This window comes from Eptesicus fuscus, chromosome 17 (assembly GCF_027574615.1).
Source record: "Eptesicus fuscus isolate TK198812 chromosome 17, DD_ASM_mEF_20220401, whole genome shotgun sequence".
In the NCBI taxonomy this organism is placed as follows: Eukaryota; Metazoa; Chordata; class Mammalia; order Chiroptera; family Vespertilionidae; genus Eptesicus; species Eptesicus fuscus.
Window position 1 is genome coordinate 26509003 of NC_072489.1, and position 23750 is coordinate 26532752.

Sequence of the window (23750 nt, forward strand, 5' to 3'; positions counted from 1 at the left end):
GTATTTTAGTAACCTCCGGTACGGTGCCCAGCACAGGGCATCACTGAGAAAATATGAGTTCTCTGCATGTAGACCTGGAAGGGAATGCTTTTTATAAGTTCTTGCCTTAGGGAAGGCAAAGACTGTATTTCCTTTACAGTTCTATATCTGTTCCATTTCAAAGAAAGGTTTAAGCTCTCTTATTTCCCTGATACCTCTGCATGAGCTGAGACTTTGAACTCACTACACAACAGCTTGTTGGGTGCATTCCATACATCTGTTGGGTGCATTCCATACATCTGTTATGTGCAAGTTTTCTTCCTGCCGGATCTGGGGTGCAGTGAGTTGAGAGTCACATTCTGCTGGTAGACTTAGCTATTGATGATTCCAGCACGTTTATCATGACGTAGGTGATGCTTCTGAAATTGTGGAGGAGGCTGAAATGACTAATGTGGCCGGTCAAGGCTTCTTAGTTGGATAGGGACAGTGTTCCATCTCAAATTCTGCGCCCCCCTCTATCTCTCCTCTGTGCTCCCTGATAAAGACTGGCCTCTTTTACCTGCCTGCTTTATTAAGTAAACTCAACAGTTTCTGCAAAAGATGTTATATATGCTTAAACAAAGGTTGACAGTTCATGAGTACAAGCCTAGCAAGGTTTTACCTTAATCAGCTATTAGACACTCTTCGGTGTCTAAAATTAAAATTGACAACTATTCACTTTTAATTCAACAGATATATGAGTGCTTTTATATACAGGGCATACTTTTTAATGAAAAAGTAAATATTTTTAATCACCAAATGAAGGAAGGCTTTTCTCTCTATAAAAATACATGTTTTAGAAACATTGATGTGTACTTTTTCTAAATAATCTCATGAGACCAATTAATTTGATTAGTCAAAAGCTTTTAAATGGTTTATAATATTGTACTGTTATCAGTATTACAAAAGAAAATGTTCCCTGGCCCAATTTATAATTGTGTTTATTTTTGTCCTAATTCAGCCATTGAAAAACATAAGAAATGCATCATTTTTAAAAGTCAGGAGTATAGGGAACAGAAGAATGACTACCTTTCATTTTCTATATTCCTTTCCTAATTATCAATATTGCTACCCATCAGCAGCTGGCACTAAATTTTCTGCTGGTTTAAGATCTAATGATAGGGTTGCATTTTTGTATTTTCTCAAGTACTTCTATTTAGACAGAAGTAAGCTGAAATATGTTACTCTCCACTAATAGTTTGGAGCTATGGAGATATTCAGTAGCAGTATGACAGCCCTACAATATGGCTTGTGGAAGCAAGAAGTGGGCAGAATATACTCAGCCAGCATGGCTCAGTGGTTGAGCATTGGCCTATGAACCGGGAGGTCAGGGTTCCATTCCTGGTCAGGGCATATGCCTGGGTTGCAGGCTCCATCCTGAGAGTGGGGCATGCAGGAGGCAGCTAATCAATGGTTCTCTCTCATCATTGGTGTTTCTATCTCTCTCTCCCATTTCCTTCCTCTCTGAAATCAATAAAATACATTTTTTAAAAACGTGGGTAAAATCCGAAAGAATATTTGGATAGAACTTTGTATATGTTTTCTGTTACTTTATTTGACATTATTTGATTTGTGGACCATTCTTGTGAAATGGGCAGGAAAGCTCTTCTGAATTTAACTTGAGAGATCAAGAAACAGAAGTTGAGTTTCTATTACTTATACTAGTACAACACCCTATGATTGACCTACCTGGGACTGGAACCCAGACCTTGGTCCCACTTGGTTCCACTGTCCCACTATTCAACTCACTTATTTAAGAGACCACATGACCCATTTATATAATTTCCCTGGGAGAAGTAGGCAAGCCCTGTTCCTGGGTGGCCTGGACATAAAACATCCAATGGTTAGAGTTTGTAAGTATAGAGAAACTAACGCCAGTCCACCAAGGCATGTAGGCCTCTACTTTTCCCTTGTTTAAGAGCAAAAACCATGGTACATTTACACCGTGGAATACTATACAGCAGTAAAAAAGAAGGACTGATTACCCTTTGAGACAGCATGGAAGGACCTGGAGAGTATTATGCTAAGTGAAATAAATCAGTCAGAGAAAGACAACTATCACATGATCTCACTCATATGTGGAATCCAATGAACAAAACAAACTGATGAACAAAATAGGTAGAGACATAGAAACATAGAACAGACTATTGAATCTCAGAGGGAAGGCGGGAGTAGATGGGAAGAGATCAATCAAGGAACTTCCATGGATATGTGCATAACCTATGGACATAGACAATAGGGTGGTGAAGGCCTGGGGTGGGGACAGTTGCAGGCTATAAGAGGTCAATGGGGGAAAAGGGACATCTGTAATACTTTCAACAATAAAGATACCTTTTTTTTTTTTTTAAAGAGCATTTGGGTCTGGACTCATCACACCTGGTAGAGTGTGTTTATTTCTTCCTCTGTGCACCCTGGATGGAGACAGACTGAAAGCTAGTCTGTCCTACCCGTTGTGCTGATGCCGGTCAGTTTACTGATTATGTTCACCAGGCTCTAGCTTTTAAGATGAGTCTCCATGGGAATGAATCACTCATTTTATGGACTTGTCAGTGCTGCGGTCAGCCATATTCAAGGATTGTGAAAGATGCTAAAAGAATAAGTCATAATAATGTGTTTATTGGAAAACTGTGACAGCAAAACCTAAAATAAATCTTGTTCTGTTCAATAGCGATCCTGGGAACAGCATAGAGAGTGGACTGTGAATGGTGGTACTTTTGGAGTGAAGGCACCGTTTACCTTCTTACTCCTGAATGTAGTGATTTCCTTTTATGGAGCGCGGTTATTTTGTTTCAATAAGGTGTAGTTCCTATGGGTGTTAGAGCCTTTCTTTCCCATTTGGGAGTTGTCTGCTTAGAGTAGAAGTGGTGAGGAATTATTGTAGAGGGGCTCAAAGCATCAGAGACCTTCCTTCCAGACTTTTGGTTCTAGAAACCGCAAGGGAATTATTCCATCTTCCTTTTTTCTTTTGCGTATTCAGGTAACCTTGAAAAATATACTGGGTAGTTAGCTTCTATTCCACAGTTCTCCCATGGAAATTTCTTACAGGCTAGAACTGCTGCTTAGATGGTTGCTATGCAACCAGGAGAGGCGTTCACAAGCTTTGTCACAAGCCCGCAATCAATCAAGAGACATTATTTTCTTTGGATTCTGTATTTTTAACACCAGCTCTTGTGTATTGTGTATTTACATCATTTGGGGAGTTTTTATTTGTAGAAATGCCTTTTCCAGAAAAACTTTTTTTTGGTTTGATCTTGCTAGAAGATTAAAAAAAAAAAAAAAAAGAAAGAACAAAAGGACAGACCCACCTTGTAGCCAGTAGGTGTTGTAATTAGGCCTTGAGGAAGATAAAATAATTCTGATAAAAACATGATGAAGTCAAATACTGCTTTAGCCACTCTTTTATTAAGAAAACATACACGTAGCTTTGCATTCTCCTACTTCTGGTCTTTATTTATTTTGCACGTCTCTGACACAAATCGGTGGCTTTGAACCTGCACTAGCTTTCCCTCTCTTGTCCTAGAAAGTCATCTCTGAACAGAAGAGCGGAAACCTTTGTCATCGGGATTTATTCTGACTGAATTCTTTGGAGCCATCTTTTATGTAAATCCTCTTGACCTTCACAGATTTTGTCTTTCAAACACCAGTCAACCAGCTTTTAAACAAATGCTGGGGCAAAGGCTTGTAACCAGTGTTTATGTTTTCAGTGATCCATTTTTAATTCTTCATTGGTGTTTATTGAGTGAGACTGAGAGGCGAGCCTCAGAACTCTTCTCGGTCCTCTTACGGGTGGAGCAGGGGATATGGGAGGGTAAAATGATACAGATTTCTGCCAGGTCCCACAGGAGAAAGGGATGGATTGTAGCGTCTGTGTATCAGCGAGCTTGATATTGATATCTGGCAACATTGCAGTCTAGGTTATTGAACGAATAGCTTGTGATGAGTAAGAGGAAGTGGTGATAATTAGTTGCCAACGTAATTTCACTAGGAAAATCTCATGTGAAATTAAACCTGTTTTCTTTCTGATGATTTAACTATGCTGGTTATTCAAGCAATACTATAGCCACTGGCTATGGATTTTAGTAACACATTTGATGGAATTTCTTATGATAATCAACATCTCATCATTGCAACCAGTAACTTTTATGCCTTAAAATAGCACTTAGCATGTTTTTTTTTTCTTTTTTCTTTTTGCAAATGGCTCTCTATGTAAATTATTTGAAGATAGAAGTGTTTTTGAAATTCAGGGATATGATATAACATTTGCATGTAAACATTATCATTTGCATTGCCCCTCATAATTTGGCCTACTGTGAGAAATCATTTGCTTTTTATCGTTTGAAGTCACTGTTTTGCATTGTATTGCATGAGGCCATGCTCACCTTTTAGGACAGAGCTACTGGAAGCATTCAGGATGAGCTTATACCATCTGTGTCCTTCCCAAGCAAGTGGGGATCCAGTGCTGGCCTTGGTCATTGCTGAGGTTTTGTTTGTGAGGTGTCAGTGTGTCAATGACTATTGGAAAAAGGCCCGATACCTTGTCTCCAATTCCACATTCCCTTTGAGTTCTTTGTAGAAAATGGAGAGTGAACTATTTTAAATCACACATAAAGCATTAGTTAGGAAAGCTGGCTTCTTTCATTTCGTCAGTGCACAGACATTTGCTGAGTAGGGTCCTCATTGGTTTGAAGACAAGTGGGGCAGGTGCATTCCTATTACATGCTAACCTCCTCCTTGACCTTTTTGAGAATATTTGGCACACTGATGAAGCCTGGGAACCCCTTCTCAGAAGACAATTTTAAGTCTGTAAAATAAAATGGTGGATAAGTTAATTATGTTGAAATAGTTATCTAAAGGTTAAAAATTCTGATAAAGTAATAGGCATACTTAATGCATTAGGTAATAAGGGCTAGCAGAGGGGTTGATATCAGTTGCATATTTGAAGTCATGATGAATTTAAGCAATGTCATGAGATAGCTGCTGAATTGTAGTGTGATAACAAAGTAACTGTTATTTCTACTGGTGTCAAAGTCACAGGTACTGCAAATGCTCTGTGGCTTGTATCATGCATATATTTATAATCCAAGGAGATGCTAGATTTCAGTTAGATGTGAGTGAACATAAAGATGTACTTTTCCCCATCCAGGATCTATCCACAGACCCATGGGGAGGGGTGGTGTCCATATACCCCAATTTTAGAATACAAATTCTCAAAAATAATTGTTTTAAAAACAAAAAGAAAAATATCATATTAACATAAGGATATTACCATTCTTTCCAGATGGTAAACTCTCTGGAGTTAGAATCCTTGGGGATATTCCAATTAATATATATAGCTTAAGCTATATTAAACATACGTGATAGCAGAGACAAATGAGTTTCCAACATGGTATATTGTCTATGTGGCCTAATTATCAATAGAATAGAATGATAAATCTTTACAGAAGGTATTAAATGGCTGGGCCCTTTGCCACACTTTCATTATATTATTGAAGAAGCATAAAAAGTAAAACCACACTTTAAATGGGGAAATTTCATCTAAACAGCCTCTAAGAGGTCAAGGGAAAATGCCCAACTCATTTGTGAATAATGCTAGTAATACTGAAAATCTTTTATACTAATAATAGCCTTGATTTCATAGGTAATTGTGAGTTAGTACATGGGCAATACTCAGAGTCATGCCTGACACATAGTAAGCCCTTTGTTAGCGCTATTATGATTGTTCCAGCATGTTATTACTACTACGTTCTACACATAGGTTGTGAAGGCCATGAAGCTTTGTTTCTCATTTCAAAGAACCATGTTTACATATAAAACAGTAATACTTTAGGTCAGGCGTCCTCAAACTACGGCCCGCGGGCCGCATGTGGGTGTTTTTGCCGTTTTGTTTTTTTTACTTCAAAATAAGATATGTGCAGTATGCATAGGAATTTGTTCATAGTTTTTTTTTAAAACTATAGTCCGGCCCTCCAACGGTCTGAGGGACAGTGAACTGGCCCCCTGTTTAAAAAGTTTGAGGACCCCTGCTTAGGTCCTTATCAGCTCCTGATTGTGAGATGATATCAGGGACATATTTAACTTTTTAAAAATAGGTATTAGGTGAACATTACATAAAATCTTAAAAGCTCTAAAAGTGTAGATATAGGAAAAATAAATCTTGGCTTCTTTTTACCTCAGCCATCCAGTCCCCCTTCCCAGAGATAACGCTTTACATAAAAAATAATAGATTTATCTTTACAGGAAGATTTTATGCATATACAAGTTTTACACACGCATGCATAGTCTTTTTAATACGGAAAAGAAAATGATTTTATGCTATATGTATTTTACTTCACTCTGAGTATATCAATAAAGAACATGTCCTTGAGGTCATTCCATGTAGAGTTGCCTTCTTTTAAATACACTCTTTATGTTAGAATAATTTTAGACTTACTTTGAACAGTTGCAAAGGTAGTTCAGAGTCCCTGTACTCCATTCCCCGTTCCCTAATGTAACTGTCTTACATCACCATGGCACAAAACTGAGCAGCATCAATACATCACTATTTACTAAACGACACTTTATTTGGATTTCACTAGTGTTTCCCTACTGTCCTGTTTCCTGTTCCCAGCTCCATGTTACATTTAGTCATCTGTCTCCTAGAGCCTTCTCCAGCCTGTGATCGTTTCTCAGGTTTTGATGACCTTGACAGTTTTGAGGAATGCTGGCAAGGTATTTTGTAAAATGTCCCTTTATTTGAGTTTGTCTCCTGGTTAGACTGGGTTACGGCTTTGGGGGAACATGGCCACAGAGGTGAAGTCCCCTTCTCATAACCACATCAAGAGTACATGCTGGTCTGGCTCAGTGATAAGAGCGTCGGCCTGTGGACTGAAGGGTCTCGGGTTCAGTTCTGGTCAAGGGCACATACCTGGGTTGCAGGCTGGTCGGGGCATATGCAGGAGGCAACCAATCGATGTGTCTCTCTCATGGGAGCCACAATGTTTCTCTCTCTCTGTCTCTCCCCCTCCCTTCCACTCTCTCTAAAAATCAATGGAAAAAAGTATCCTTGGGTGAGGATTAACAAAACAAAACAACAAAAGAAGAGTATATGATGTCAACATGGCTTATCACAGGTGATGCTGACCTCAGTCCCCTGTACAAGGCAGTGTCTGCCAGGTTTTGCACTAAAAAGTTCCTTTTTATTCCCTTTCCATACTCCTCTTTTTGGAAATAAGTCACCAAATGCAGTCCACACTTAAGGAGTAGGGACAGAAGTTCCACTTCCTTGAGAGAAGGCTGCCATGCGCGCGCGCGCGCGCGTGTGTGTGTGAGTGTGTGTGTGTGTGTGTGTGTGTGTGTGTGTGTGTGTATGTGTTTAATGGCGTTGTCATATTCCATTAGACTTTATGTGACATGTGAAAAGTCTATTTTTGACTTCTATTAATTTCTCCCACAATAAAAAGCAGATCTAGAGCCCTTTAAGCTGCTCCCTCCAATCTAACCATTCTCTTTCTCTATTTTTTTATTTTTGGGGATCTTTCTGTAGCTGCCCAGAGACCTCTTTTTGTTTATAATTTTTTTTGTTTATACTTTCCTAAATTTGGTTAGGCTTGTGTAGAGAGCTGAATTAAAAATAAACAACGTACTGCTTTGTTGGCCCTATTGATATTCACAGACAATAATTGCTAAGGTTCTTACCTGACAGCATATTATTTGCTCCAGGTGACCAAATAAGCCGTTCTTCATGGAGCCACAGTTGTGAAATTCTTCATACCTAGGATGCTGCTGTCTTATCAAAGGCTAATTATAACTCTGCAACATAAAACTTCTGTATGTGCTCATATATTGCTGGGGCTCTTTATTCAGCTAGCAGATATTTATTGAGCTTTTGCCATGTTTCAGCTATGGTTTGGTGGTAAAGCAAATGAGGTGCCTGGCATGAGACAGATCATGTTTATAGTGGGAGACACAGACAATACACACATTAAAGATTAATGGAAAAGATCGTTTTAGAGAGTGGTAAGTGCTGTGGAGAAAATAACCAGGGTGACGTGCTAGCGAATTACTTGGTCATGATGGTTATGTAGGATGCGTTTGGTTCTGCGGCCAGTGAAGTCCCCGGGAACCAGGCACTGAGTATTCCAGCAAAATCTGGAGTTGGAAGTGGGCTTGCTGAGTGCCAGGAATAAAGAGAAAGGCAGAGCAGTAGGGAGGGGCTGTGGAGGGAGGGAGGCCGGGCCTGGTCCACGCAGGGCTGCCCAGGCAGCGTTACATTTAATCTGGATGGTTTTAGGCGGGGGGATGTGTTGTAGTTGCCGTGTGGAAAATGGATTGTAGGGGACAGAAAAGGAAGCAAGAACACCAGTTAGGAGACCATCATAAGTGTCCATATGAAAGAAAGATGATGGCTTTCACCAGGGAAGTAGCAAGAGATGGATAAACGTGGACAGATGGGGATATATGTATTTTAGGGATAGAGCTGCCTGCATTTGCAGATGAATCTGATTAAATTATTACACAAAGGGGGAATCAACAGGAAAGATAAAGTGCTAATGCCATAGAAGCTGCCTCAAATATAGATCATCTTTCATGCTAGAAAATTTGGCATAAGAAGAGTGTCATCAGCATTCTATTCTTCACGATGCTTTAAAAGAAGACAGCTATCAAATATTGACATGAACACTCTAGGAATGTTAAAAAGACATGTCCACTATAATCTACACATCATGACGGGAGAGGAAACTTGTTTATCAAGTTAATGAACTCTTAATTTTTATTATCTTATAAGTCTACCATAACTACCAAGGCCACAATAGTAAGAATTTGTCTTTAGGGGTTATTAACAAATTAGGGGAGTTAATCATCATTTATTTGATCATTACTACTCCAGAAATTCTCATCTTAGTAATAATATTTTTTTATGTAATGGTCACTGTGAATTGCTTTTATGTCATAATGATTGTAATATTTAGCAAAACAGAGCAAGTTTACATAAGATATTGATATTTAACTGTGAAATCACTGAGAAAACATTTCATTTTGGAGCTGTTACTTTCATGAAAAATGCTTTTTGATATAGGAATTTCTTTGGAATGAATAAATGTAGTCCTAGTTTTGATATTTTGACTTTTGTATCAAAAACAATTTATTTTATGAGAAATTAGAATTTAATTTTATAAGAATTGGTTTTAAGTTTCCAAGGTATTATTTTCTTTGCTGTGTGAAGAAACATTGCTATTAATATATAACAAACCTTAGTTGTGTTCAATTTAATATTTTTGAGTTATGTAGTCAAGACAGGAACAGTTTATTTTTGCAACCTAGAAGTAAGGGTTTGCTAAGGAACTGATGAGGTATATAGATAAGGGAAATATTTGCCTCTAATAAAGTTTTAAGGAGTATCACATAAATAGATGACTATCACAAATGGGTGTTGTAGATGTGTTAACTTTACATGGTTCTTGTCTCTTTATTAGGGTGGCTATAGCTATAGTAGTTTAATATAACAGCTAACTTGTGTCCAGTGTACCAAGTATGTCTGCATCACTGTTGTTTTTTTAAGAATAATATGCTATATGTTGAAATGGGCTTCCCTATCAGCTTATAAGTTAGTTTCAAACAAAGAATTCTGCCCAAATGTATCAGTTGGAGTATACTTAACTCAAATGCTGAATCTTCTTTAGTATCATTTCACCAAAAGTTTTAGGAGTATTTCAGTAAAGTCAAGTCTAGAAATAAGAACCAAGCTTTGTGAACCACTTAAAAATATACACTTTAAGAATTATGAAAATAAAGAAAAAATTTAAATTGCTTCAGTCCTTATAAGGAATGTCTTGCTATTTTATTTTGTTATTCTTTTTTAAAAATATATTTTTATTGATTTCAGAGAGGAAGGGAAAGGGAGAGAGAGACAGAAACATCAGTGATGAGGATCATTGATCGGCTGCTTCCTGAACACTCCCAACTGGGGATCGAGCCTGCAACCAGGCATTTGCCCTGGACTGGAATCGAACCTGGGACCCTTTAGTCCATAGGCTGATGCTCTATCCACTGAGCCAAATCAGCTAGGGCTTTGGTTATTCTTAAGAAAGAATTGTGGTTCTCATAGTCCAAGGAGACTTTTTCTCAAAGCAGCATAGACCAGAAGTTGCCATTATGAATTAGATAGCTCCTTTGGTGAAATTTACTTGGACATGGAGGAGCTCTGTGGAAAGCGGCGTGATAGATACAACGATGACATTGAAGCAGTCCTTTTCTAAAGAATTTCTGTCTAGTTGTGGAGTAAAAGTCCCACTCATGTTCTATCTTGAATTCTTTCTGTGCATGCCCAGGAGAATGAAGACAGCATGCTAGGCCAGCCTACAGTAGGACAAAGTCCAGACACAAGAAATTCCATGGAATCAGGCCTTCAAAGTGATTCTTGAGGGAGATGCAGAATTTAAACAGGTGGAAAGTGGTGGAGGTGGGAAATGACTGCACCCATTCTGGCTCTTCTGTGATAGCCAGGGGTTGTACCTGTCACTTTACTGGTCACTAGGCAGCTCACAAAGTGCCCTGAACAGAGAGGCTGCTGAGCCAATACAATGACATGGATGGATAACATATTTGTACACTGACAGTATTCAGATGACTGATGTGTGTTTAAGTCAATTAATTAAACAAGGTAACACAATCCTATAACCTCTATTCACATAATGATATCTTGGCAGTCTGTTTTATTTGCTTCTGTTCTGATTTGCAATTCCTGATTTGATTGCTACAAAATCAAAAGGAGAAAAAACGTCTTTGGTAGGAGTCATAATTCATAAGGATTTCTCTGAATAAATGTTGATAGACATTTCTGAGATGAGTTTTTGGGTTTCTAGTCTCTTGGTCTATAAATCTCTAAAAAGACAATTGTTTTAATGTTTCTATTTTCCAACATTTGGAGGCCCACTTTAGTGGAGGGGAATGCTAAGAATGTTAAATGGACACATTTTTTTAAAAATTTAAATTGATCTTTATTGTTGAAAGTATTACAGATGTTTCCCCTTTCCCCCCATTAAAATGGACACATTTAAAATGGCTGTATTTTTTTTAATCAGAAAAATTTCATATTCAGAGTGAATCCTTTTAGGTGTTATAGAGTAAATTTTTAATGTAAATAGTCTTTTCTTTTTTTTATAACTTACTTGCTTATATCTTATCTAAGTTTTGGGTTTCTAGTCTCCTGGTCTGCTAGGACTCTAAATGAATAGTTGATTTAATGATTCTATTTTCTTCTATTTGGAGCTCATTTTAGTGATAGGAATCCTAATAAGATTTTTAAAGAATACATTTAAGTGGCCTTATTTTTTAAGGAAGAATTGCATACTTAGAGTGAATTCTTTTATATGATTCGGATTTACTTTTCAACTTAGTCTTCCTATAATTTACTGGTCTCAAAAGTGTTGTACATTTGTATATTGCATTTGATTAAAGTGAGGCATGTTCTGTATCCTGTTGACTTTATATTAAGACCGTTAGAGCAACCAATAGAAAAACCTGTGGGTACCTGTCATCATTTTGTTCTAAGACCCTAACAGGTTTGGAAGATAGAGAATCTGGAAAATTATTTTTGACACAGTATAAAAATATGAGTTTTCTTGGCTTCCACAATAAGCTAATCACTGTGAAAGAGTCTGCTTCCATGTGTGATTAGAGCAAGCATTTTTGACATATAAAATATTGTTCTTATTAATGATCATAACAATGGATTTTGGGGGCAGATTTTAATTTCAGTTTTGATGTTTCATTATGTTGAGTGTTCAGCCATTTCACAGCCTGTTAAAGATCTATTTCAAGCATTGTTTTTCCCTTCTGAACATTTTCACACTAATTATTAAGAGAACACACAGTATGTAGGACAAAGCCACATGTGCAAAACTGACAAACCCAGAAGTGTTATATTCTTATTTGCATTACCTTCTTATTCATGTCGGGTAAAATCCATGTATTTCCCTCAAATTTCTCTTCTTTTCCTCATTGAGCCTCATAGCAGGGATGCTGTACATGATATTGCAGGCATGCTGTTAGGAATATTAAAAAGGCTAAGAACCTCATGCCGAAGAATTGCGTGGATGGAAAAGATTCAGCATGAACTGTCAATCTGTCCTCTCTCCTCTTTTAGTTTCTCTGACTTTCTTCTTGGCAATATGTTGGGGGAAATATGGAGCTTTCACCTGTCATTTAAAAATTTTGATCTTCTAAGGATTTGAGTTGACAAGCCCTATGCTTAATATCCAGGTCTGAACATTTCTTTCTTTCTCTAGAATGTTCCAGTCCCTCAGGCACCAGAGCTTGTTGGAAGTAGTAACAATCTAAAGGATGCCATTCGGCCAAAATCAGCCTATGATTGAAATGATTACCTAAGAGGAGCAATTACCATTCTCTATAAGGTGATTGCAAAGAAGCCAGAGAGCATGTGTTTCTCAGGCAAAATCAAGGACTAATCCTGTAAGCTTCTAAGACCTGTTCGTAGTGAACCTATTGCTATGCCATCCTAATCCAAACAAAGTTATAAAAATAGGCTTGCTATGAATATAAATTTTCTGCAGATAAAATACAGGCTGCAAAATGCCAAAGATCTGTAAAAATTCTGTGTGTTTACATATTACTCATACATATACCTGTGTCAGAAGAAAGATATATATATATATATATATATATATATATATATATCTTTATCCTTGTAGGTAAAATGCAAAAGGTATGATCATGATTATGTTAATAATATTGGTTTATAATAACATTGCAAAATGTGTGATAACAAATGAGCTAATAACATATGTTTGAAACACAAGAGACTGAAGAAAATCAGATACATGTTGTGAGCCAGTCTCTTAGAAAGAGTGAGTCTTCAACTGACAAAGAGATTTATTTTTAAAGAAAGTGTCAAAAGAACCAAATAGAATACACTGAATTATTAAATGTTGCCTCATTTGATAGAAGTGAAAGCTGTAGCCCAGGACTTAGTCTTAGATTGTATGTCTTTCCATGGCTGTAGCCCCTGCTTTAACTATCTCCATGTAGAAAGATAGAGAGGATTATAGGAAAAGAGACAGAAAGGGAAGTTCAGATCTTTTTATAGGTAGATGGGCAGGTTAGAGAGAGAAAGGGGAAAGCGGAAAAGATTGTTCTCATGCTCCATATACTTTTAAAGTGGATAATTTCTTGATAACTTTGTGTTATATAAACCTCCTCTATGGATATTAGTCATTTACCCAATGCCAGGATGTAGGGAAGAAAGCCTCTACAGGTGACTTACCCACATTTGTTTTTTTAGGGCACATGGAAAGTAGATGTTGGTTCCAGGTCATCTATCTTTAATGTATAAGTAAGTGCTTTCACTCTAATAGCTTTTGAGTCAAAGGTTAAAGGCATTTCACTCACAGAGATGCATGTAGACACCTTCATTTTTTTTTCATTGTCTCGGTTTTGAGTCAGCAGAAAAATAAAGAGATAAATAAAACTCAAGTGAGGAAAACCTGGAATTCACCACAATTCCTCTGAATAAGAGTATTTTTCTTAAAATATTTTAATGACGATTATCTTTAGTACATACTTAATTTTATTGTAGAAAACCCAAATTTGGCCAGCCAGCCGTAAAGATCCTGAAGGAAATGAATAAATACTTGTGTAAATATTGAGAATGCCCAGAAAACACACTTGATCTTAGCCAAAAGGCTGAGAAGTGATCCAGAAAGCAATGGAAACCTTAAAAATTATGATTTTTATATCACGATCCTTTTCCTGATTATGGATTAAAGACTTTTCCTTGCTACATGAAAAGGATTTGGAGCTGCCATTTCCCCTAAAGCTGCCTTCCACACTTACTTCTACAGTACCCTCAAGTACTTATTCTCTTTACAGTGAGTTCTTGGAGATCAAGGAAAGACATCCTGGGAAGGAAATCGAGGAATAACATTTTATATAAGGCAATACTTCATGTGTTTTGATTAAAGCACATTTTGTGTTTCACTTCCAGGCTGCTGAATAGGCATAAAATGTTTAAAAAGGGTAAGAAAAAAAGTTATCATCAATTCCTTAGGTTTGGGCATAACTATAATGGTGAGAGTTAAGTAATCAGTGCATAAAACTCCTTAGGATTAGTTGTGTTTGCTTAAAGTATCAGTTATCTTGCTAGGCATTGCTGTGGCCCTTGACAACTTTAAAAATGTCTATATGGTGTTGATCTCGGCACAGACATGGGATTCATTCATGCTGCTTGACTAATAGAAATGCTGTGTAGGTTCCAAACAGAGGGAAGCAAAAGGAAAAGAGCCCCTCGTTTTCTTTCTGCCCCTTCTTGCCACCAGGATCTATGCTTACAGAAAGAAGGTTGGGGAGCATTTCCCCTGAATTACTGTAGTTGGGGAATGTTACCTTCAGCTGTAGCTTCTTGTAGCATTTAGGCAGTCAGCAGCCCAGATAGCCTACCATACTGTTGGAAGGAATATTTGAGGGGGACACGCTCAAACTCTTATCTGTCTTGAAGTAGTTTAGTCCAAATTTTGAGTAACTCAGCCACTCGATTATTCACTTGACTCCTCTCCAACCTCTCTGTGCCTGACTTTGCATGCTGACTGAATATGGTGTGTGCCGAGGCGCCATAACGCACAGTGATCTTTGTGCTTTTCTTTAGTTTATTGCCCCATCAATCCTATAACCGAAAATCATTTAGTATATGGTACTTGTTTGCAAACAACGAACTGCTTCTAGCTAACTTATGCCGAAAAAGAATCTATCAAGGGCTGTCAGTCAGCTTGCAGAATTGAAAGGAAGCCTGAAGAGCAAAGCTTGGAGTTATGGCAGAAGTGGAGCAATGTGGGCAAGCAGAGTGGCATAGCCAAAATCATGCCACAAAAAAAATTGCCTGGTTAGGAGTTTACCAATGGAACTTGTCATGATCACTGCCAGGCACTAAACCCTATCACCATTCCTGTGAATAACCTGCTGTTGCCCCTATGCGTTGTATCTCTTGCTTTCTGGCACACATGTTTTGTGAAGCATCCAGGGTAACTGCTGGATCTTTAGGATCTGTCAGTATGATGTCAGCAATCTCCTTAACTGTTGTGGTAGCCTGGGGCTTTGCAAGATGGTCAACGTTCTTGCAGACTAAGTGGTGGAATACGGCCAAAGAGTAGATGTGATTCTAAGGCAAGACATATGGAAGAAAGTGTTAGAGCCATCCTTACTAGGTAAAATAGACTGTTGCTGGTGTTTCTGCTTTATAGAGTCCAGTATTTGTACAGTCAGAGGTTGCAAAGTGGGTTCCAGGAGCTGAATCAGCTTATTCTTGTAAGCTGACCATGTCCGGAATGGCAGGTAGACATCCATTCATCCTTGATTAAGCATATAGTAATTTGTTGCTATTCTTCAAGATCCATTTGTTCTATGCACGTATTAGAAATTACCATATCTGCGTCTCTCCTGTCTTTTATGCTGTTGTTAACTTCTGCCATTCCTTCAGGGATGTTGTATTACTTTGATTATGACTTTGATCACAAGGAAAAGAAGCTCAAAGAGCTTCCGGTTGGCTGGTTCTACCAAAATAACCTTGTCTCTTGGTGCAGTGGGATTGTTTTCTTAGGATTATCTCTAATTCTGCAATCGAGAACTGCAGAAATAACCACAGCATGGGTTTCAATTGCCACTGGGATTAATGTGAAGCAACTTCACTTATAACTTGACCTCCAGAAACTCCTTCCTGACTGTTAGATTGCAATGTTATGTGCTCAGAATTAATTTTGGTTCACAGTCAGTGCCCAATGCCGGGTATCCCCCCCAAAAATGTATACATACTTTGAATAATTATAAAGGCAGTGTTTATTAAAATACATTTCATTTTCAAAATGTAATAGAATCAGCTGTTAAAGTGTGTATACATTTTTTGGGACACCCTGTATTTTCCTTCCTCCAATGCCCGTATCTCCTAAATGGCCACAAAGTCTTTTGCAGAAGGCTAGACAGAGACTTGTGAACTGTACTTATGATGTTACTGAAGATAAATGTAACTTTTATTAATGTCATTTGTCACTTTAAAGTTGATCTTAAAAATATAGTAAAATAGAACCATTAAATGTGAAATTCTCAGTTCATTCTTGTTTGTGTGAATTGACCAACATTTTCAATTATCTAGGCCAATCTTCTTTTCCCGTAGTTCTTAACAAGGGAACCTACTTTCACGCTGTCCTAGAAGAGGCTGGAAATGATACACTCAGTCTTTCCTTTCCTTCATCTAAATAGGTTGATGGACATTATGTTCAGGGGAGGTGTGCTTTCCATTCCTGGCAAACAAATAAGAAACCAGGACGAAAGATGGAAAACTGCCTCGCTGTTTATGTTAATTTTTTGAGTTGCATCTACACAATGATGAGTTATTATTACTTATATTATCAACATACTCTAGAGCAGTGGTTCTCATGACCCACAGGTTGAGAACCGCTGCTGTAGAGCCTAAGACCATCGGAAAACACAGATATTTACATTATTATTCATAACAGTAGCAAAATTACAGTTATGAAGTAGCAACGAAAATAATTTTATGGTTGGGGGTCACCACAACATGAAGAACTATATTAAAGGGTCGCGGCATTAGAAAGGTTGAGAACCACTGCTCTAGATCCTTAGATTTGAGAGGCAGGATTGCATGTGGCTAAGAACTAGGCCAGACTGCCTGGCTTTGAACACCAGTTCTGTTGCTTACTATTCTTGTGACCTTAGAGAAGTCATTCAATGCCTCTAAACCCTGTGTCTTCATCTCTAAAATGGAGGGAATAGTGCATGTCTTGAAGGCTTGTTATATGGATGTAATCAGAAAATAATTGTAACACACAGAGAGCATTAAGTAATATTAGCTAATATATTTTTAAAAGCTTATAAATTTTAAATTATAGAAACAAAAACTAAGTAACACCAGATGTAAATGCTTTTATCTTCCATGTTAGATCATCTTTGCTGCTCATTTCCTTAAGAGCACATTTATCCTGCATACATTTCTTAAATGCTCCTCTGAGCAAGGCCCCATGCTGATTTTTACAGGACATGCTGTCCCTGCCTTCAGGGTGTTAGTTGGCCATTGTTAGAGGACACAGAGTTTTGGAGAGCTTTGTTGGTAAAATGCTGGGCACGTAGAAGTTATTTCTTTTTTTTTTTTTTTCTTATATGGGTTCCCTCCTATCCTAACTTCCTCAGTGCCCTAAAATTTTGCCTGTATAAAATCTTCTTCTACTAAATCAGCATTGTTCAATCAAAATAGAATGTAGGGCCTGCCGGTGTTGCTCAGTGGTTGAACTTCGACCTATGAACTAGGAGATCATGGCACATGACGAGGTTGCAAGATTGATTCCCAGTAGAGGTCATGCAGGAGGCAGCTGATCAATGATTCTCTCTCACACTGATATTTTTTTTTATCTCTCTCTCCCTTCCACTCTGAAATCAATTTAAAAAATAAAAAAATATTTTAAAAAATAAAATATTTTTTAAAGGAAATAGAATGTAGACCACAAATGTTACATATATAATTTTACATTTTCTAGTAGCTTCATAAAGGAATAAAGTGAATGAGATATGATTAATTTTAATGTATTTGATTTCATTTAATATATCTAGAGTTATATCATTTATTTCAACCTATCCTATCTAATAAAAGAGTAATATGCAAATTGACCATACCTCTGCTACACCCACAAGCCACGCCCACCAGCCAATCAGGAATGAGTATGCAAATTAACCCAACCAAGATGGCTGCGGCCATGGAGCGAGCAGGAGGCTTAGGTTTCCCTGGCAATGGAGGAAGCCAAGCTTCCTGCACACCCTGGCCGGCCCTGGAATCCACTAAAGGCTACAAAGTTTCAATTATAGAAGATAAATCAATCCCAACAAAAATGGTGGCAGCCACAGAGCTGTAGAGAGCAGGAGGCTAGGGTTGCCCCTGGCGATGGAGGAAGCCAAGCTTCCTGGCCTGCCTTGGCCTCTGCTCAAGGCTACAAAGTTTCAATTATAGAAGATAAATAAATCCCAGATACCAGGGCCTCTGCTTGAGTCGCTGGGGGGTGTGGCCAGCCTGCAAACCACCACAGGCCCCTAGCCCAGGACACCCCATGCCCCAAGGGAGCCCCCACCCTGATCCGGGACACCCTTCAGGGCAAACCAGCCGGCCCCCACCCGTGCACCAGGCCTCTATCCTATCTAATAAAAGAGTAATATGCAAATTGACTGTCACTCCAACTCACAAGATGGCTGCCCCCATGTGGACACAAGATGGCTGCCACAAGATGGCCAGCAGGGGCGGGCAGTTGGGAGGGACCAGGTCTGCAAGGGAGGGCAGTTGTGGGTGATCAGGCCAGCAGGGGAGGGCAGTTAGGGGCAATCAGGCTGGCAGGGGAGCAGTTAGGCATCAATCAGTCTGGCAGGGGAGCGGTTAGGGGGTGATCAGGCTGGCAGGCAGAAGTGGTTAGGGGCAATCAGGAAGGCAGGCAGGTGAGCAGTTGGGAGCCAGGAATCCTAGATTGTGAGAGGGATGTCCGACTGCCCATTTAGGCCCGATCCTTCTGGGTTTGGGCCTAAACGGGCAGTCGGACACCCCTATTAGGGTCCCAGATTGGAGAGGGTGCAGCCTGGGCTGAGGGACAGCCTCCCCACCCCGGGCATGAATTTTGTGCACCGGGCCTCTAGTCATAAGTATAAATAATTATGGACGAGGAATTTTATACCCTATTTTCACACTAAGTGTTTGTAGTCCAGTATGTATTTTGCTCTCACAGCATATCTCTATTCACAATCACTACAATTCAGGTGTGCAGCCACCACATGTGGCTCGTGGCTGCTGTAGGGGACAGGGCAGGGCTATACTATGCTACTGGATTCCAAGAGTTAGTCATGAGTTATTCCTTCAACAGCTTTGGACTATGCTCAGTTCCTCACTTGGAAGTAGAAATATAGGAAGAGAAAGAATGAATTGAAGTTATCTATATGTGCATTTTCAATATGTGAACTTTTTATAAAGTTCATCCAGGGTAAACATAAAAAGAGTTTGTGGATCAAAGACCACTTTGGCTATTTTCAGAAATCCAAATAGCAGTTAATAATTGTTAGGGAAGAGCTAAATTGCAGAAAATTAAAGGAAATTTTTATCTTTATTATTGGTTGGGAGGAAAATTAGCAGCTCTTTAGACATGCTGAAAGGAAGCTGGTTGAAATACTAAATTTTAAAAGATGACTGTGGTAAATTATAATTGCCAGTGAAATCTGAGACCTTTTAGTTAGAACATGATATTTGTCAAAAGGGAGAAATTACAGGATTTTTTTCCTTTCTGAATGGTAGTGCCAGTCTCTTTTTTTTTCCTTTAAGCCAGTTATATGGTCTACTATGGAATGAAATCAGCTGTATGGAGATAGGGGCATTCTCTTTCATGCCATTCGTTTCCAGAGTTTTTATCATGCTTGATGCCACAGTCTGTGACTTCAGTTGTTATCCTGTCGTTAATGATCCAAGTCAATGTGCCACCTGAAACATTAAAAAAGTCTATTAACAGCTTAGTTTATTATAGCTGTCACACAGACCACAATTGTGTGATGCTATTACATATAGAAACATAAACATTTAATTTATTATGCATTTGAGGTTTTTAAAAATTTATTGTTGAAAATATTACAGATGTCGCCCTCCCCCGCACCCCCCCCCCGCCCGCTTTACCCCTCCACTCCCTCACATACCCGCTAGGACTTTAAAACACTATTGCCTGTGTCCATGGGTTATGCATATCTACCTAATAAAAGAGTAACATGCTAATTGACCGTACCTTCGTGATACCCACCAGCCAATCAGGAGTGAGTATGCAAATTAACCCAACAAAGATGGTGGGTTAATTTGCATATGCAGGCGCCGAGTGGCCCGGGGCGGGGCGGGACACTTGTGTTGTCTCCATGGTGACGACGCAGGTGTTCTGCACCACCCCAGCAGCTCTGGGCCTCTGGGCAGCGTGGGAAGGCAGAAAGGCGACTCTGGGCCAGAGCGTAAAGGCGGCTCTGGCCAGAGCGAAGGCGGTGCCCACAGCCGGGGGAAGGAAGGCCCATTCTTGCACAAATCTTCATGCATCGGGCCTCTAGTATGCATATAAATTCTTTAGTTAATCTTTCCTCCCCCAACCTCCCCCACCCCTGCTTTCCCTCTGAGAATCATCAGTCTGTTTCATGTTTCTATGTCTCTGGATCTAATTTGTTCATAAGTTTATTTTGCTCATTAGATTCCACATATGAGTGAGATCTTGCATTACTTATCTTTCTCTGACTGGTTTATTTCATTTAGCATAATACTCTTCAGGTACCTCCCTGCTGTCTCAAAGAGTAAGATATCCTTCTTTTTCACATCTGCATAGTATTCCATGGTATAAATGTATTACATCTTTTTTATTGACTCACATACTGATGGGCACTTGGTCTGCTTCCAGATCTTAGCTATTTTTTTGGGGGGTAGACTCATTAAGGATTTACATGAGATTCATATCGTATTGTTATTTGGCCTGAACTTTTTTTAAAATAAAAATTTATATATATGCAAAATTAGAGAAAACAGGATGATAAATTCTATCCCCATTTACCTGGAAGCACCATTTCAGAATCATTGACAATCCACCAGTAATTCTAATATCTTCAGTAGCATACCATGTCATGCCTAAAATTTAATAACTTTAATATCTTCAAACACCCAGTCAGTGTTCATATTTCCACAATTGTCATTTTTAATAGTAAGCTTGTTTAGATCAGCATATAGTCAAGATATATATATATATATAAAGTGTCCCAAAAAATTTATACACACGTGAACAGCTAGTAACTGTTAAATGAAAATGAAATGTATTTTAATAAACACTGCCCTTATAATTATTCAAAGTGAGTGTATATGTTTTTGGGACATCCTATATATTGCATTTGGTTGATAGGATTAATCCATAGGCTTCTTCCTCTCCTTCCCCTCCTACCCCCTTATGATACATTTATTGATATAAGTTCCATGTGCACTTGAAAAGAATATGTAATCTGCTGCTTTGGGTTGAAATGTTCTGAAGATATCAATTAAATCCATCTGCTCTAGTGTGCCATTTAAGACCACTGTTTTCTTGTTGATTTCCTGTCTCTCTCTTTGTATTCATCAAGATTTACTTTACATCTACACAATGAAATACTATGCTGCGGTAAAAAAAAAAAAAAAAAAGGAGTTCTTACTATTTGCAATAGCATGGATGGAACTGGAGAGCATTATACTAAGTGAAATAAGCCAGTCATAGAAAGATAAATATCACATGATCTCACTCATTTATGGAATATAATGAGCAACATAAACCGATGAACAAAAACAGATCCAGAGACAGAGCAACATCAATCAGACCATCAAACCTCAGAGGGAAGGTAGGGTAAGGTGGGGGTAAGGGGGAGAGATCAACCAAAGGACTTGTATGCATGCATATAAGCCTAACCAATAGACACAGACAACAGGGGGGTGAGGGCTTGAGTGGGGGTATGGGAGGGTAATGGGGGAATAAGTACACATATGTAACACCTTAATCAATAAAGAAATAAATAAAAAAAGATTTGCTTTACATATTTAGGTGTTCTTTTGTTGGATGCCTAAATGTTTATAAAGGTTATGTCATCTTGTTGCATTGACTCCTTTATCATTATGTGGTGTCCTTCTTTGTCTCTTATTATAGCCTTTGTTTTAAAGTCCATATTATCTGATATAAGTATTGCAGAGGGGGGCAGTTGGGGACAACCAGGCCGGCAGGGGGGGCAGTAAGGGGCAACCAGGCTGGCAGGAGGCCAGTTGGGGGCAACAGGCTGGCAGAGGGGGCAGTTGGGGGTGACCAGGCCAGCAAAGGGGGGCAGTTGGGGGCTACCAGGCCAGCAGGGGGGCAGTAAGGGTGACCAGGCCAGCGGGCGTGGGCAGTTAGGGGTGACCAAGCTAGCAGTGGGGGGGGGGGCAGTTAGGGGTGATCAGGCCAGCGGGGGGGCAGTTAGGGGCGATCAGGCCGACAGGCAGAGACGGTTAGGGGTGATCAGGCTGGCAGGAGGGGGCTAAACCGGCAGTCGGACATCCTCCAAGGGGTCCCGGATTGGAGAGGGTGCAAGGCTGGGCTGAGGGGACCCCCCTGTGCATGAATTTCGTTCCCCGGGCCTCTAGTTTTAAATAACAACCTTGCTGGACAAAGTAGTGTTGGTTGTATATCCTTTTCACTATGAATATTTTATGCCAATCCCTATTGGCATTAAATGTTTCTGTTGAGAAATCAGGTGTCTGTGGTGTGGAATGACTCAGCACAGGGATCCTAGCAGCTGTCCCTTCAGCTGTCTCCCCCAAACTACAAACCCCAGTCTCTTCTCACAGAACTCTAGTCCGTTCCACCATCCCTTTTGCTGGAGCCCAGGGTGAGTGGCTGCGAATGAGATTTTGTGCATTGGCCCTTTAAGAGGATGCCTGTGTCTCTAACAGATTCTCCTCTCCCTGGGGAACAGTGCCTCTGCTGATTTTCACAGCCAGGTGTTATGTGGGCATCTCTTCCTGGCTCTTGTGCTCTGGGCAGGGAAGCCCGGGAACTGTTGCAGCTCATCAGTCCCTCCCGCTCCGGAATCTCAGCTGAGGGAAACTGTGCAGCTGAGCTACTCTTCTGGAATCTCAGCTGCTGCCCTTTGGAGTGAGACCAGCTCTTTTGCATCTCTGCCCTTCCTACCAGTATCCATGTGGCTTCTTCTGTAAACCCTTGGTTGTAAGACTTCTGTTCAGCTGGTCTTCGGCTAGCTATTTGGGGCGATCATTCTGTATTATAGTTGTAATTCCAGTTTGGTCCTGGGAGGAGTGAGTGTAACACTCACCTACTCCACTGCCATCTTGCATTCTTAAAGCCTGGAGTTGGATAAGTTTGGACAAGTCTGGGTTGGAATCGACTTACTACTTATGTATGAAATTTTTTATTTTACTAGACTTGAATTCTCCTTTCAGTCGCTGTAAGCAATTCCCTGTTCATTGCTTTCTATGAGCCCTTACCTGTATTCACTGGATGGTTCGTTCTTATTCATTTTCATACCTGTCCACATTTGGAGTGGCTAATGAAGACCATGCCATCCTTGGGAGCTACAAAATGTTTGCAGTCCACTTCCTATTCTTACAAGTTGGAAGGTAGCCTTGGAGATTCAGAGTTTTTTGTTTGTTTGTTTCAAATGCTGTAAGTCTTTTTTAAAAAAAGAAAACAATACAGTTCTTTCAAAACCTTGGTAGCGTCATGATCTATATCTTCCAGTTAGTTCCATATGCCAGTAACCTCATCCACAGGTCTGTCAAGGTATAACTATCGAACAGTTTTCTTTGCTCCTCAATTCCTTTGGCTAGATCTCTCATTTAGGAGGTGCTGTTAAGAGGCCACCGGCAATAGGTCGGATCTTTACCCTGAGGCTGAGTTTTTTTGTTTTTTTTTTTAATTTCTTTATTGATTAAGGTATCACATATTTGTCCTCGTCCCCCCATTTCCATCCCACCCCCCTCCCCACACATGCCCCCACCCCCCTCTTGTCCTTAACCACTGGTTGGGCTCATATGTCTGCACACAAGTCCTTTGGTTGATCTCTCCCTTTATCCCCACCCTTCCCTACCCTCCCCCCGAGGCCCGACAGTCTGATCCATGCCTCCTTGTTTCTGGGTCTGTTCTTGTTCATCAGTCTATGTTGTTCATTATTTCCCCTAG

The 23750-nt window shown here is 39.5% G+C and overlaps 1 protein-coding gene and 1 pseudogene across 1 annotated transcript in view; one reads left to right on the plus strand and one right to left on the minus strand.

The window, feature by feature from the left end:
- Positions 1 to 23750, plus strand: part of LOC129152101 (atherin-like) — a 221004-nt gene that overhangs the window by 96209 nt on the left and 101045 nt on the right. The gene's annotated exons all lie outside the window — the stretch shown is intronic.
- On the minus strand, positions 13544 to 13710 carry LOC114232958 (U2 spliceosomal RNA; annotated as a pseudogene).